The sequence below is a fragment of the Mauremys reevesii genome, linkage group 3, assembly GCF_016161935.1.
Source record: "Mauremys reevesii isolate NIE-2019 linkage group 3, ASM1616193v1, whole genome shotgun sequence".
NCBI classification, from domain to species: Eukaryota; Metazoa; Chordata; order Testudines; family Geoemydidae; genus Mauremys; species Mauremys reevesii.
Window position 1 is genome coordinate 176199379 of NC_052625.1, and position 13777 is coordinate 176213155.

The window sequence follows — 13777 nt, forward strand, 5'->3', positions numbered from 1 at the left end:
CTCACCACTGCCAGTGAAAAAAATATAGGTGAGAAAATATAGAAAAGGGGTGGGAAAGATGAGAAATAGTTAGAGCACACTATGATTTCCCACCCTCTCCTCTTCAGCTTCAGCAATATCAATAGAGCATGTATGTAGCCATACTTCAGGGAAGGATGTAGTGAGAAAGATACCACCCTAATAGAACAGTGGAAGGAATTCAAAGAAGTGCTACAAAAAATGGATAAGGCATAAACCCTCACCTTGCTACCCAGCTATTTGCATAGCACTGGAGACCTCTGCAGAAGAAAGAAAAGCTTCACTTCACCTAACCATGTCAGGGATTTCCCACCACTTTTCCCTTAGCTCAGCTCAGCTTAGTTCCACCCCCAAACCCTCTCTACACTCCCACACACAGGGAGCCCTCTCAGACTGGGCTCCATGAAGGGCTGTGCACCCCCCCCCTTCAAATCTCTTCTGCTGTTGCACAGCTAAATGGGTGCATTGCTGCTGTCAGAAAGTCTTCTTCCCATCCTTGCTAAATAGGGGCTAGGACTAGTTCCTAAAGGGCTGCAGAGATAGATTGAGGAAAGATTAAGTTTGAGATTAAAATAGTTAAATACATAACAGTTGGCTAAGCAATGACTGGGGAACACCAAGGAGGGTGAGTAATCTAGCACGATAGAAAAGAGTCTGACTAGGAGTAACAGGATGATTTTTTGTTGTTGTTGTTCAAATTAGAAAAATATGGGTATGTACCACATGCTTGACCTGAATAGGCTAATGTGGCCTGAAAGGCCAATTAACATATCAGGCTGCACCTGGAGGGGGAGCCAGGCTTAACTGATCCTGAAGCTAGTTAATATAAAGAAAGTTTGTAATAGAAAGGTGCCATGCCACAAAAAAGAAAGGAAGGAAGGGATGGATGGAGGGAGGGAGGCAGTGCCTAACTGCAGGGAAAGAGTCTGCAGTTACTTTCTGGAGATGGAGATATAGTGAGGAGAAAAGCCCTGGGATCCTGACCAGACTAGGAGAAGGTTAGGAAGCAAAACTGGGCTCCTGAGGAAAGGAGAACCCATGGGCAGGGGTCCCGAAGAGAAGGGCAAGACTGGGATAGGGCTTTGAAAAGGGAATTAAGCTCAGAAAGAGGGGCAAGGCTAGGAAAGCTGGGCTATGGAAGAAGGCCTGGACTAAAGCGGGATGGAATAAAAGAGTGGCTTGTAGGAAGGCGCTTGTACCCTGAGACTGTCCCTGAAGGGAAAGGGCAGCTGGGAAGAAATAGGCTCCTAATGGAGCCTCCAGGAAGAAGCCCTGAATGTCAGCGGCTCAGGAGCCAGTCCCAGGAAGAAGCCCTGGGAAGCAGTCCTCTGTGACAGAGTGAGGAGGTACTCTGCAGAGCCCAGGAGTGGGGCAAAGAGCACCGAGGATTGAGTCTGGGAAGGATGGGAGAGTTTTTGTTCCTTTTAGTTGGGACATTATTGTCCCAGAAAGGGTGGACAAAATTGTGACCTGGCCAGAGGACTAAGTTATGGGAAGAGAGACCATGGGAGCAACTATCAGCAAGGAGTGCCAGATGGGGATAAAGTCACCACGGCTGGCTATAAGGAGGTGGTCCTGTGGTAAGTGAACTTTTCACAGTAGGATAAATATTAAGAATGTTTTGTAACTGGAGCAATGGGGGGTGGAGAGGGAGGGGGAGAAGTTCCTTCCCTAGAGATAGTGAAAGTAAGTCTGGACAAAGTACTATGCACTGTTTTTTAAAAAAAACATTCCTGTATGTTATGGAATAGAGGATATATCTATATTTATATTGTGAGCTCTCTGCTGGCATTAGCTCTATGTGTCTGTATAGCACCTACCATATGCTGGTCTTGATCTCAGCTGTGGCCTCTAAGTACTCCGGTATTACAAAGAATAATGATCTCTATGATCCACTGAAGTGATCCCATGAAGCTGAATCTACACTGTGTTTTAGATACTCCACCTCATTGTCTCAGAAATCTTTAAACACCAAAGCCACATCCTGATACCCTTACTCCTATTGAGCAGCACCTTACTCCACAAAGTGTCCCATTGACTTAAGTGGGAATACTTGTTCCTCCACTTTGAGCATAACCATTCCCTTTGTTTGATCTTGTCCAGTCGTTAAATTCCAGGCATTCTAGAATTACTCATTTGCTAAAAATCCATTTCCCCATTGGAAACCTGGCCTAATAAACTAATTCCTGCAGATGCCAGACTTCTGTCCAGCCATCTGATACTTGTATCTTGCCATGTGGTTAGCCCATATGTAACCACGTTAATAGCAATGAAAATAAAGATGAATACAAAAAGAGAACAGATAGCTGAGCTGTTTGACACTAAGGTCGCTCTATTTTCTCTTCAAAGGCGAGTGAAACAGAGAGTTATATACTGCCCATGCAAATCACAGATAAAAACATAAACAAATGTTCAGTTAAAAAATTGAACATCATTGAATCTTTAATGACTCTTTCTATGAAATAGTCTGGTAAAGTTTTGTCCACTCAAATGGACGTTTACAAGAAATAAAGCCAAAGGGTGAAATTCTCTCCTGAGGTATCTCCATTGAAGTCTTCAGGAATCTGGCCCAAAGTGTTAAAGCTTTCAAAGCAGCTGTGAAAACTTTCAGTGACTGACACTTACATAGTTCTCCAATCCTCTCTCCCTCCTAGCCACTCCAACAAATGGACTGTGGATTGTTTATAAGCACTCTGCCTCCCACTTCCTGTAAGGGACAGGGTTGCAATGAGACTTGAGTCGGCCTTAGAAGTGGCACAGGGCTGCACAGCACCTGACAGCATTCACTGCCCTTCTAGCAGCAGACAGCAGAGTGCAACACGAGCTATAACATGCAGCCTCTGCTGTCCAGTCAGAGAAGGGTGTAATAAGGGTCTGACTGATAAGAAAATGGACTTGATTTCCTAGCCCCAGCCAGGTTGACACAAGTCAATACCCTGACCACTTTAGTGGCTACTGTTACAGGAAGGCTGATGTTATCTGCCGCAGGGGCACTAGCAGGAAGTATCCAATACACTAAAGAGACACAATGCAGAAGAGGGAAGGCTTTTTCTACTCGCCTTGCACAAAGACCAGGCACTAGCTTTCCCCTAATTTGCTGACACAGAGACTCTGTTTTAGTAAAGTTCCATTCATTTCTATGAATTGCAATGTACAAATTGCAATTCCAGTTATAATACATTTCTTATAGAGCCACAGTTTGCAGCTTGCATTTGTAGTTCATCCCTCTCTCTCTCTAAACACTACAGACAAGGCAATCTTTTACTGGTTCTCTCAGCATCGAGTTTATTAGATTTTGAATTCAGGTATGGGAATGTAAAGGTTGATTGGATTTCTTGAGCTTTCCATTTATAATGTGGCAAAATAGTTTGGAAAGGAAAAACAATATAATATAATGCTGATCACTCTGGAATTAGCGATACGCTTCCATTTACATATAAAATGCTCTATGTAAATCTGTATATTACGAACAATAAATTGCCTCAAATAAATAATTTTGCTAATACTAAATGACTAACAGTGAATTAGTTTTGTATTCCCCACATAGCTGCATTTTCATATTGACTAGAGAGAGATTATGAGCTACATGCCAACTATTTATAGTTAGGGCTGCTTCTGTATTTAAGTGATGCACACTGTAAAATTCATGGGATTTAAAATGCTATCAGTGTTCTGTCTCATGTAGGGGTGACAGACACCCTTAATTTGTAAGCATTAGCAAAATGAGATGCAGTTGCAGAAAATGTAATTGGATCATCTTTGTATTCTATGTCAGCATGTCTAAGTACTGTTAAGTATGCACAGTGCACACAACACAACCTGACAGCAATATAGTAGCTGGTTGTAGGCATGACAAATAATAGCAGACTTCACTTCCCATTGTATTTTTTTTCTTTCCTAGGCACTATTCATTAAATAAGAAAGCTCTAAGGATGCCTAGAAGTTTAATGGCTAACAATCTTTGTTACATTAATATGTTCCATAATCGCAATTCCATTAGAAAAACACAGAAGACTGCCTTTGCTGTAAACCAGGGGAACCGTACATCAGTGGTCCCATCTTTTCTTATGGTCTTGTATCTTTTGTAACTTACGATATGACAAAATGGAAAAGACTGAGCTAGGCAGTTCATATTATTGAGACAATATATAAGCTACCAATGGCAAAAACATGTTATGTATTATTACTATTATGCATTTCTAAGGAACCCATCAGCATAATGTCTAGGCACCATTACATACTTTAAAAACAAAATCATCCATTCTTCAGGGGACAGAACATTCTCCTCCCCTGACACATACACGTAAGCTGGTTATTTATATGAAATTGCATCTAAACAACCTATTTCAGGAGCATCTTGAAGGGCCATTCTGCCAGCTTCACTGTTAGGGAACTGTGCATGAAGAGATGAGTCTTGACTACTACAGTTTGAGCTGATACCAATCATGATTCAAGTCCACAGACAAAAGTGCTCCACAGAAGAACTCTCTGCTGCTTAGAAGTTTGAACCTGGGTTCCATCAGCCATGTTGTATACATGGAACATGGCTGCCTTGAAAAAGGGTGAAGGAAAATTTTGAGATTGTTTGATCCTAGCCTATTCAGGATTTGTTAGGTAGAGGTGGTAGCCTCTCCATAACTCCAGTTGCCATCAGGGTCGGTGGTAACTCCATCTTTTTAGCACCCCCACAAAAAAAATCAAGCTACTTCTCTTACTTTCTGGTCCAGAAGAAAGAGACTGATTGTTATTGTTGTCCCCCACAAGTATGTAACAGAAACATACATAGTATCCTGATGGGGATCCTAGCAGTGGCTGCATGCTAGATATTCCTAGCAGCAACAATAGGTGTTTTAGAGGCAGTGTCAAGGAGAGCGTATCTCGTGTTAAGGCTGCCAGTCTGAGGGAGCCATTTCAACTCACCATTTGGAGTAGAGCTGTATAAAAAGGTATTTTCCATGATCTATAATTTTAAATTAACTATTTTTGTTTTGTTGAAAATCATCCATAGGATTTTAACTGGGTTTTGCTTTTTGGGCTCCCCCCACCCCCCGCCATTCTTTCCACTGGAGAAAGGGGGGGGGAGAAGTGGAAAAGGAAGAAAATGGGGTACTGGAAAGCCAGAAACTGACAATTTCGGCCCACTAAAGGACTCTTTAGTGTAAAGCTGGCAAATGCAGCTCCTGCGCCAGCCATTTCCCATCCCCCAGAGATAGAGGCATGGCAGAACTCTGCTGACTTACCTATTTTCCACTAGCAGAGGATTCATTTAGGACCCTATGCCAGTGGCATAAATTAAGAGTACCTCAGATGTTTTAACTCTTGCTGGTCCCCCATCTATTGCACCAAATGGAGCTAACACACAGGTAAGAATCTGGCCCTCCAAGTGTTTCCATTTCTTTGTCTTTTTTTTAAAATCTTGGCTTCTCTTGTGTTCTTTTCTCCCTTTCTCTACCTTCGGACTCCTCTTTTCTTGTCTCCTCCCAGCTTTTCCCCTGTTGCTCTTAAGCACAGGTATTAGAGATAGAAATGACCCATTCAGTCATCCAGATCACTGTCCTGCCAATGCAGGATTGTTCCCCTTCAGTATGTTCTCTGTTCAAGTTTTAAGATCCACTATGTGAATTATTTAAGGGAAGTAGTAGACTTTCAAGAGAAGGACAAGATAATGGAGCAGGTCCTAGGGGACTCCTTTAATAAAGTATTAAAGGAGGGTAATTAATGGCAATTAGGATGGGGTAATGCAAAATAGATCCTGTCAAAGTAACTTGATATTCTTTTTTGAGGAGATTATAAATTTGGTTGATAAAGATAATCGTGTTGATGTAGTATATTTACTCTTCCGTAAAGAGTTTGATGTGGTACCTCATGATGCTTTGATTAAAAATAACTAGACACATATACAATGAATATGGCACAAATTAACTGGATTAAAAGATGGCTAACTGATAGGTTTCAAAATGCAATATTAAATGGGGAATTATTGTCAAGCAGGTGTGTTTCTAGTGGAGTCATTCAGGGATTGGTTCTTAGCCCTACATTATTTAAGATGTTTATCAATGACCTAGAAGAAAAGAAGATCATCACTGATAAAGTCTGCAGATGAGACAAAAATTGGGAGAGTGGTAAATAATGAGGATGGGTCACTGATACAGAGTGGTCTGGATGGCTTGGTGTTGATACGGCTAAATGTATACATCTAGGAACAAAGAATGTAGGCTATGCTTACAGCAGTGGTTCTCAACCCACAGCCCAATCAGCACATAGCTGTGGCCCATATGACAGCCTCAGGGCCATACAGGGCCATATTATGTAGATGCAGCTCACATAACACATAGAGAGCTACATATGTGGCCCACAGTGGTAAATAGGTTGAGAACAGCTGACTGATAGGATAGGGGACTCAATCTTCGGAAGCAGTGACTGAAAAAGATTTAGGGTTTATGACTGATAATCGGCTGAACACGAGCTCCCAGTGTGACACCGTGACTGAAAGGGCAATTGTAATCTTTGCATGCATAAACAGGGAAATCTTGAGTTGGGATAGAGAAGTTTTTACCTTGGTATTTGGCACTGGTGTGACCGCAGCTGAAATACTGTGTGTTCATTTGTGGTGCTTGTAATTCAAGAAGGATGTTGATAAATTGGAGAGGTTCAGAGAAAAGCCACAAGAATGATTAAAGAATTAGAAGACATGGGGAACAAATATTTAATAATGGGATCTTCAATCCGGCAGAGAAAAGTATAACAGGATCCAGTGGCTGGAAGTTGAAGCTAGGCAAATTCAGACTGGGTATAAGATGTCAATTTTTAACAGTGAGGGTAATTAACCATTGGAACAATTTGCCATGGTCACGGTAGATTCTCCATCACAGGTAAGTTTTTAAATCAAGATTGTATCTTTAAAATAAGATCTGCTCTAGGAATTATTTTGGGGAAGTTCAATGGCCTTTGTTATAGAGGAGGTCTGACTAGATGATCACAATGGTCCCTTCTGGAGATGTGGTCTGGAGGATAGGGGACTGGCACTTGTTCTATTCCTGGGTCTGTCACTAACCTGCTTTTTGTCCTTAGGCAAGTCACTTTGCCTATTGCCCTCCCAACTTGCATCTGTTTAGTTACTTTAGATTGTAAACATTCTGGACCAGGGATTGTCTCTCACTATGAAGTGCGTGTGCAAAGTCTGTCACAATGAATCCCTGATCGAGGCAGAGGCCCTTTGGTGCCTCAGTAATACAAATCAATACAAATCATAATTACAGGAGACATTTGTCTTAGAGATGCTTCATGCGAAATACCAGAAGAACCACTCTTTCTCCTAGCTTATTAATATGTAACACACACACATGCTGTTCAACCCTACCATTCAATAAAATAAATGCATGTATGAAAGCAGCGTGCTGCATTTTAGATGTCCAAAGGACAGGATAGATGTCCAGAGGACACAGTTGTGGTGCAATGGACAAGATATAGAAAATAATCCAAGAAACTGTATGCTCAGATCGGATTTTATTTATGAGCATAACAGTTCGAGAGAGCCCAAAGCCGTTTGTCAACAGAATCTCTTTTAAGAAGATGCAGGAAATTACACTAACTGAAATATGCATTTTGTTATAATTCAAAATAGATTTTCTAAGGGAAAACGGGAGAGGTATAGTAGAATATAGCCAGTATTTTATGTCATAATTTAAGAGCACACAATGCCTACAGCTGACGCATTTAATTATTTGGGTGCTTGTCAGATAATTCCAAGCCTTCCTCAGGTCAGTCAGTGGTTATAAGCCTTGTCATAGAAGGAAGTTCCAGAAACACTGGGCATCTGGGTTTTTATTTATTTATTTTTATTTCAGATGCCCCAAAAAGACTTTTATATTCTGATGATATATAATTAAATATTTATATGTAAAGCACTCACAGCAGAAAGTTGTCAACCAGACTATTCTATTCTATATAGCTTTAGTATACAACACCCAAACCAGGCTACTTAACACTATTAGAGAATTCATTAGAATCCTGTACATTGATCTCTTTCTGCCTGTTGAGTCTCTCCTATGGTAGCTATCTTTTTTTGTATCCATCACCACAGAATCTAAGAGTTATTTTCTCCCAGCTACAATACATACACATTGCAAGAAATACTTTTACTCCACATAAAAAGATAAAAACTCAGCAGAGACACTTTTTCTTTAAAAATTTATATAATAACAAATACATTGATGAAACATCCCAGAGGCTGAGAAGCTCTCCCCATAGAGCAGTGGTTCTCAACCTGCTTCCCGCAGGCCGCTTGCAGCCCAATCAGCACAGAACTGTGGCCCATGTGACATTCTCAGGTAGTATTGGATGCAGCCCACATAACACATGTGGGCTGCATATGCGCCCCACATTGGTAAATAGTTTGAGAACCACTGCCATAGAGTAATTGACATTGTCCCCACAGTAAATAGCAGTCTTGGGTTAAAATAAACTTAAAACACTTTAACAAAATGGCTTTGTGACCAGTAAGCCAGGATTTTTGCTAATTTACCTCCTAAAAGCAACAAAGGCCCTATAAAATAGCAATCTATACAATGTCAACATCAATGGTAGGCAAACATTAAAAACTAGAGCTAGCTGGAAATTGGAATTACCATCCTATGGGAACTCTGAAATTTCCAAAAGTCTAAATGACATTTTTGTCTTGACCTTTTCAAAATGTTTCCAAGGTTCCCTGAACTGCCTGCAACCCAATGGGGAGCTGCACAGCATGGGGAACCAGCAAGCTTGGGGTGCTGGGACTCTCAGGGCTTCTGGAGCCAGGAGAATGGGAGCCATAGGAGTTCCTACTCTGGGACAGTGTCAGGGACCCTGTGATCCCCAGCTGGCAGTCCATCTAGCAAGCAGTCCCAGAGCAGAGGAGCCTGGGAGCCCCAACTCCAAGGCAACCCCCCTGGTGAGCTGCCAAGAAGCCTGGGAGTATAGGATGAACCGCAATCCTGGCAGGTGGGACTGCCAAGGAACGGCATGGCTGGAAGCTTGAGAGCCAGAGCTTCCAGGCTTCTGGCTCACCATCAGCCAGATGGGCAAACTGGCAGGGAACCCTGCCTGGTTTCCATCAGGATTTTGATGAAATCTACATGGGCCTGTGAAACATTCTGACTTTTAACAGATCAGCATTTTCTGAAGGGAAAACATTCAGTCAGAAAGTTTCTAGCCAAAAGTATTAAAAACACTTTTAAAGAAATACCTAGAACATGGAGAGTGGCCAATTTATAAACAGTCACAATTCAGCTTTATTATTTGTATTCTGGCAATGCCTAATGGCCACAATCTGTGTCAGGGCCCCGATGTGCTAGGCACTGAAAACACACACAATAAAAAAAGGCAACCCCTGCCCAAAAGGGATTAGTTTGTAGACCTGAGAGACAACCTGTGGAGCTGTATACGTACAAACAAATGATAAGGGAGTAGGACAAGGGAACAGTGAAACCACTATATTTGGCATAGCAAACAGCTGTATAACATTTTGTAAGCATCACAGCAGAGCTGAGGTTTAAGAATAGATTTGAGGGAGGACAATATCATGTCTCTGCAGACTTTTATGGGGAGCTTTTTCTCATGCATAGAGAGGAAAATGCAGAGACATTAACTCAGTGAAATGTCCAAATTGCAGTTATGGATGCACTTACTGGCATTTAGGCATGTGGGAGCCCATTTTACACTCTTATATCCTGATATGAATGTTCAAATATGGGATTTACAGACTTTAATATATAATCTGCAGTTAGGTCCCCAGATCTGTATCTGGAAGGAGAAGGTGGGGACAGGGACAGGGACAGGTATAGGGCATCATGGATCATTTCCTCCAGTAGCTAACAGGAAATCCATCCATATGTTAATGCAGTCTGAAATGTAATGCAGATTAAGTCTGGATTAACCCTTCATGGAATCTCCTCCTCCCTCTGCCAGCATGAAGGCATTCAAGAGGCAGCAGTGAATTGGGGGAAACCTAGGAATATAATTCCATAGAAATCACAGATCTGGGAGTGAGTTGGAGCAGCGTAGGACTTTCAAACAGACAACTGTATTCCTCCAGGAGTTTGGGGTCAAACTTCCAGTTGGTTCCATATAGGGGCATACCCCACCCCTCCTCTGATGGAACAATCTGGAGAAAAGTCTGCAAGGTTTTACAAAGACTTCCTCCACTGGCATTTTTTTTTCTGCAGTAAAGGTGCCTCTGAGAAGGAGGGAAAAAAGATCCCTTTTCCCCCATCTTTTGGTGTGGATTTTAATACTACTGTCCATCAACAACAAAATTAAGCCATTTAATGTCTCATTCTAATGTCTTAGCTACAATCCTCTCTCTTTCTCTTTCTCCTTTCTCTCTCTCCAGGGTTCAGCACTGGTAGAGTGGGGTTACTTTCTTTAGTTCACCTGGGTACTGAGATGACAAAGGAATGAAGAGAGGTGCCCTAGGCATGTGTTACCATATGGGAAATGAAAGGTACGTGTTTGGAGGGCGTGAGAGGGTTGTGAGGAGAAAAAGGAGAGTTTGGGTATTTTTTCTGTTTACAGCTGCTAACAGTTTATAGCACTAAGGGTACATCTACATGAGCAACTGTACATGTCTCTGTGCGGTTGTGCCATAATCAACCCGTTGTCAACACCTAAACCCCAAAAGCATGTATCTGAAGACAAGTAGAGGGCGAGCAAGCTAGCTCACCTGAGGGGTGTGGGTAAGTACATGCTTCGGGCTGTGGCCTGGCCCTGTACCCATGCCAGGGTGCACTGTGGATGGGGGCAAGGGGCGTGCACCAGGTCTTGAGTTACAATAGTCCTCCAACCCCATTCCCACAATGCTACTTCTGCCTGACCCTTATCCAAGCTATAAAGGTCCCTGTCCCTGCTAGGCAGCAGTTCTGCAGAAAAGGACCTAGGGGTTACAGTGGACGAGAAGCTGGATATAAGTCGACAGTGTGCCCTTGTTGCCAAGAAGGCTAACGGTATTTTGGGCTTGTCGGAGAAAAACTCAGTTCTCGCTTTTTCGTTTGGGTGCAGCAAAATCAAATACTTTATTATTTCTCCAGTAATTACAATGGAGGGAGAGAGTGCCATAGGACACAGGGTCGCCCCAGTCCCAGACAGGTCTCTCAACTGGTAAACAATTACAGCAAGCCTTTATACCTTTGTTACAGACAATAACTAGCAATAATACAGACAATAGAGAGCAACAACTACATTTTGTTTATACATAAGCCATTCTGCTATCTTATTTGTCTCACTCCTAGGAAAAGCAAGCCTGCATATTTGGTTATCAGTTACAAGGTCGTAATAACTTTGTACACAGTTCTTTCCCTCTACCTCACACTATCCTTGCTTCTAGAAGTCTCACGTCATTAGGGTTACAGCTGGGCTAACTCTTGCTAATTAACTGACATGCATTAAGATCCCCTTCAAATCCTTATTAATTCTTTCCCTGCTTCCACAGGCTGTATAAGTAGGGGCATTGCCAGCAAATAGAGGGACGTGATCATTCCCCTCTATTCGACATTGGTGAGGCCTCATCTGGAGTACTGTGTCCAGTTTTGGGCCCCACACTACAAGAAGGATGTGGAAAAATTGGAATGAGTCCAGCAGAGGGCAACAAAAATGATTAGGGGGCTGGAGCACATGACTTATGAGGAGAGGCTGAGGGAACTGGGATTGTTTAGTCTGCAGAAGAGAAGAATGAGGGTGGATTTGATAGCTGCTTTCAACTACCTGAAAGGGGGTTCCAAAGAGGATGGATCTAGATTGTTCTCAGTGGTAGCAGATGACAGAACAAGGAGTAATGGTCTCAAGTCAAAGTGGAGGAGGTTTAGGTTGGATATTAGGAAAAACTTTTTCACTAGGAGGGTGGTGAAGCACTGGAATGGGTTGCCTAGGGAGGTGGTGGAATCTCCTTCCTTAGAGGTTTTTAAGGTCAGGCTTGAGGATGCCCTGGCTGGGATGATTTAGTTGGGGATTGGTCCTGCTTTGAGCAGGGGGTTGGACTAGATGACCTCCTGAGGTCCCTTCCAACCCTGATTTTCTGTGATTCTATGATTCTATTTTGTCATTGGCTGTAGTGAGCTGTGCTGAACACATCAGAACAGCTGCCTGCTGCACTCTTCAGGTCAGATGAAGATGGATCCTGCTTCAAGAGCAGCTGCCCGGCCTACTGACCCCACCCAGGTGCTGATCAATGGTGATTAATGTGCGGTTAAAATACACTGTCCTCCAGAACTTTGCCCAGAGTGGCAGGAACATTGACCTGCCTCAGGAAATTTCACAAAGGCTGGAGCAAGTGGGCACTGAGCAGACTCCAGACCAGTGCTGGAAATGCATCAAGCATGTACAGGAGGGCAAAGGACTCCAGCAATTGCTCAGGGAGGGCTTGTTGCACATGCCCCTTCTACAATGAGCTGGACTGGGTGAGGTCAAGGGCTCCCAGTACAGAACCGGAAGTGGCTCATGATCCCTTTGTCAACCTTGCTGGACTTATAGTCTGAAGGAATGCCAATGAGGGCCAGGGCAGGGACTGTGAGGATGCCTCAGATGATCCGGAGGACAAAGAACATCTGATTTTCCACCTCTACCCAGAGGAGCTGGTTGAGAAAGCCCCCATGCCCCTTGTCACAGCAGGAGCAAAAACCTGAGGCTGGTAAGTTACAGTGGACTCCCCCTGCCAGTGTCTCTTCTTGCTCTGGTGCTACATTCCTGATATTAAGATCCAGGGCATTTGAAGTACTGTGCGCTGGCTTTTCCTCCTGGGATAATATACCATGCATTGCCGTGTCCCTGAGTTTGAACTGCTATGCTGAAGTCATGGCATTGACATGCCCCATACCCTCACCAGACTCCTCCAACTTTCCCCCTCTGTCAGCTCCCAATATGTTCCATTCCAAAATTGTCCCCAAGCATGACACAGCTATAAAGCAATAATTTTATTGATGTCTGATGAACTACTATTATGCATTTGGCTAAATCTGTGTCTTAAAAACAGATTAACAAAAAAAAATCACTGCACCCTGTATCTGTGAATTTCTTGGCCAGCAGTCAAGTAGTAATGGTTCTGGCAACACATGGACTGGGGTTGCGACGGTTGTGTGTGGTTTATACACACACACTCATACTCCAACACGAGAGAGAGAGAGAGAGAGAGAGAGAGAATTTTCTTTTGTCCCTTGGAAGACTACAGAGTTTCAGTGATTCTTCTAACCCCCTGATCTTACCATCCACTTGCAAACAAAAGGTGTGCAGGACTGGAGGAAAGGAAAGTGGTTTGAGGGGGAGGTCGGATTAGTTCCAGGAAGGGAAAGAGAACACTTTAGTTGTCTGTGGAGAAGTTAGTCCCAGCAGATCTCTCTCCCTTAGAAAGTTACAAAATTTGTACCATCTATGTCCCCGATGTCCACCCTCTTCTTGCACTGAGCCATATGGCAACAAACTGGGGAAAATGAGAGTGGGAGAAGGATCTGGTCTTATGGTTGGCAGGAGCGCCGGCAGCCTTTTTGGCACCCTAGGCGGTGGAAGGTCCTGCCCCCAAAATGGTGCCCCCGACAGAGGCGGCGGAAGGTCCCACCCCCGAAATACCACCGACGACCGCAGCGGCTGGATGTTCGGCTGCCGTGGTCACCGACCCGCAAATGTCAGCACCCTAGGTGACCGCCTAGGTTGCCTAATGGGTTGTGCCAGCCCTGATGGTTGGATAGACAGTCACAGTGCAGTGTCCCTTTGCAGCAGAAAGAATTGAAAACTTCAG

General features: G+C 43.3%; 1 long non-coding RNA gene across 1 annotated transcript; it reads left to right on the plus strand.

Annotated features, from left to right (window-relative positions):
• The first annotated feature begins 884 nt into the window (after nucleotides 1-884).
• LOC120401609 lies at nucleotides 885-13546 on the plus strand. The gene is made up of 3 exons (XR_005596589.1): nucleotides 885-1598; nucleotides 10388-10498; nucleotides 12102-13546. It is a non-coding gene; the product is annotated as an uncharacterized LOC120401609 (long non-coding RNA).
• The last annotated feature ends 231 nt before the right edge of the window (nucleotides 13547-13777 follow it).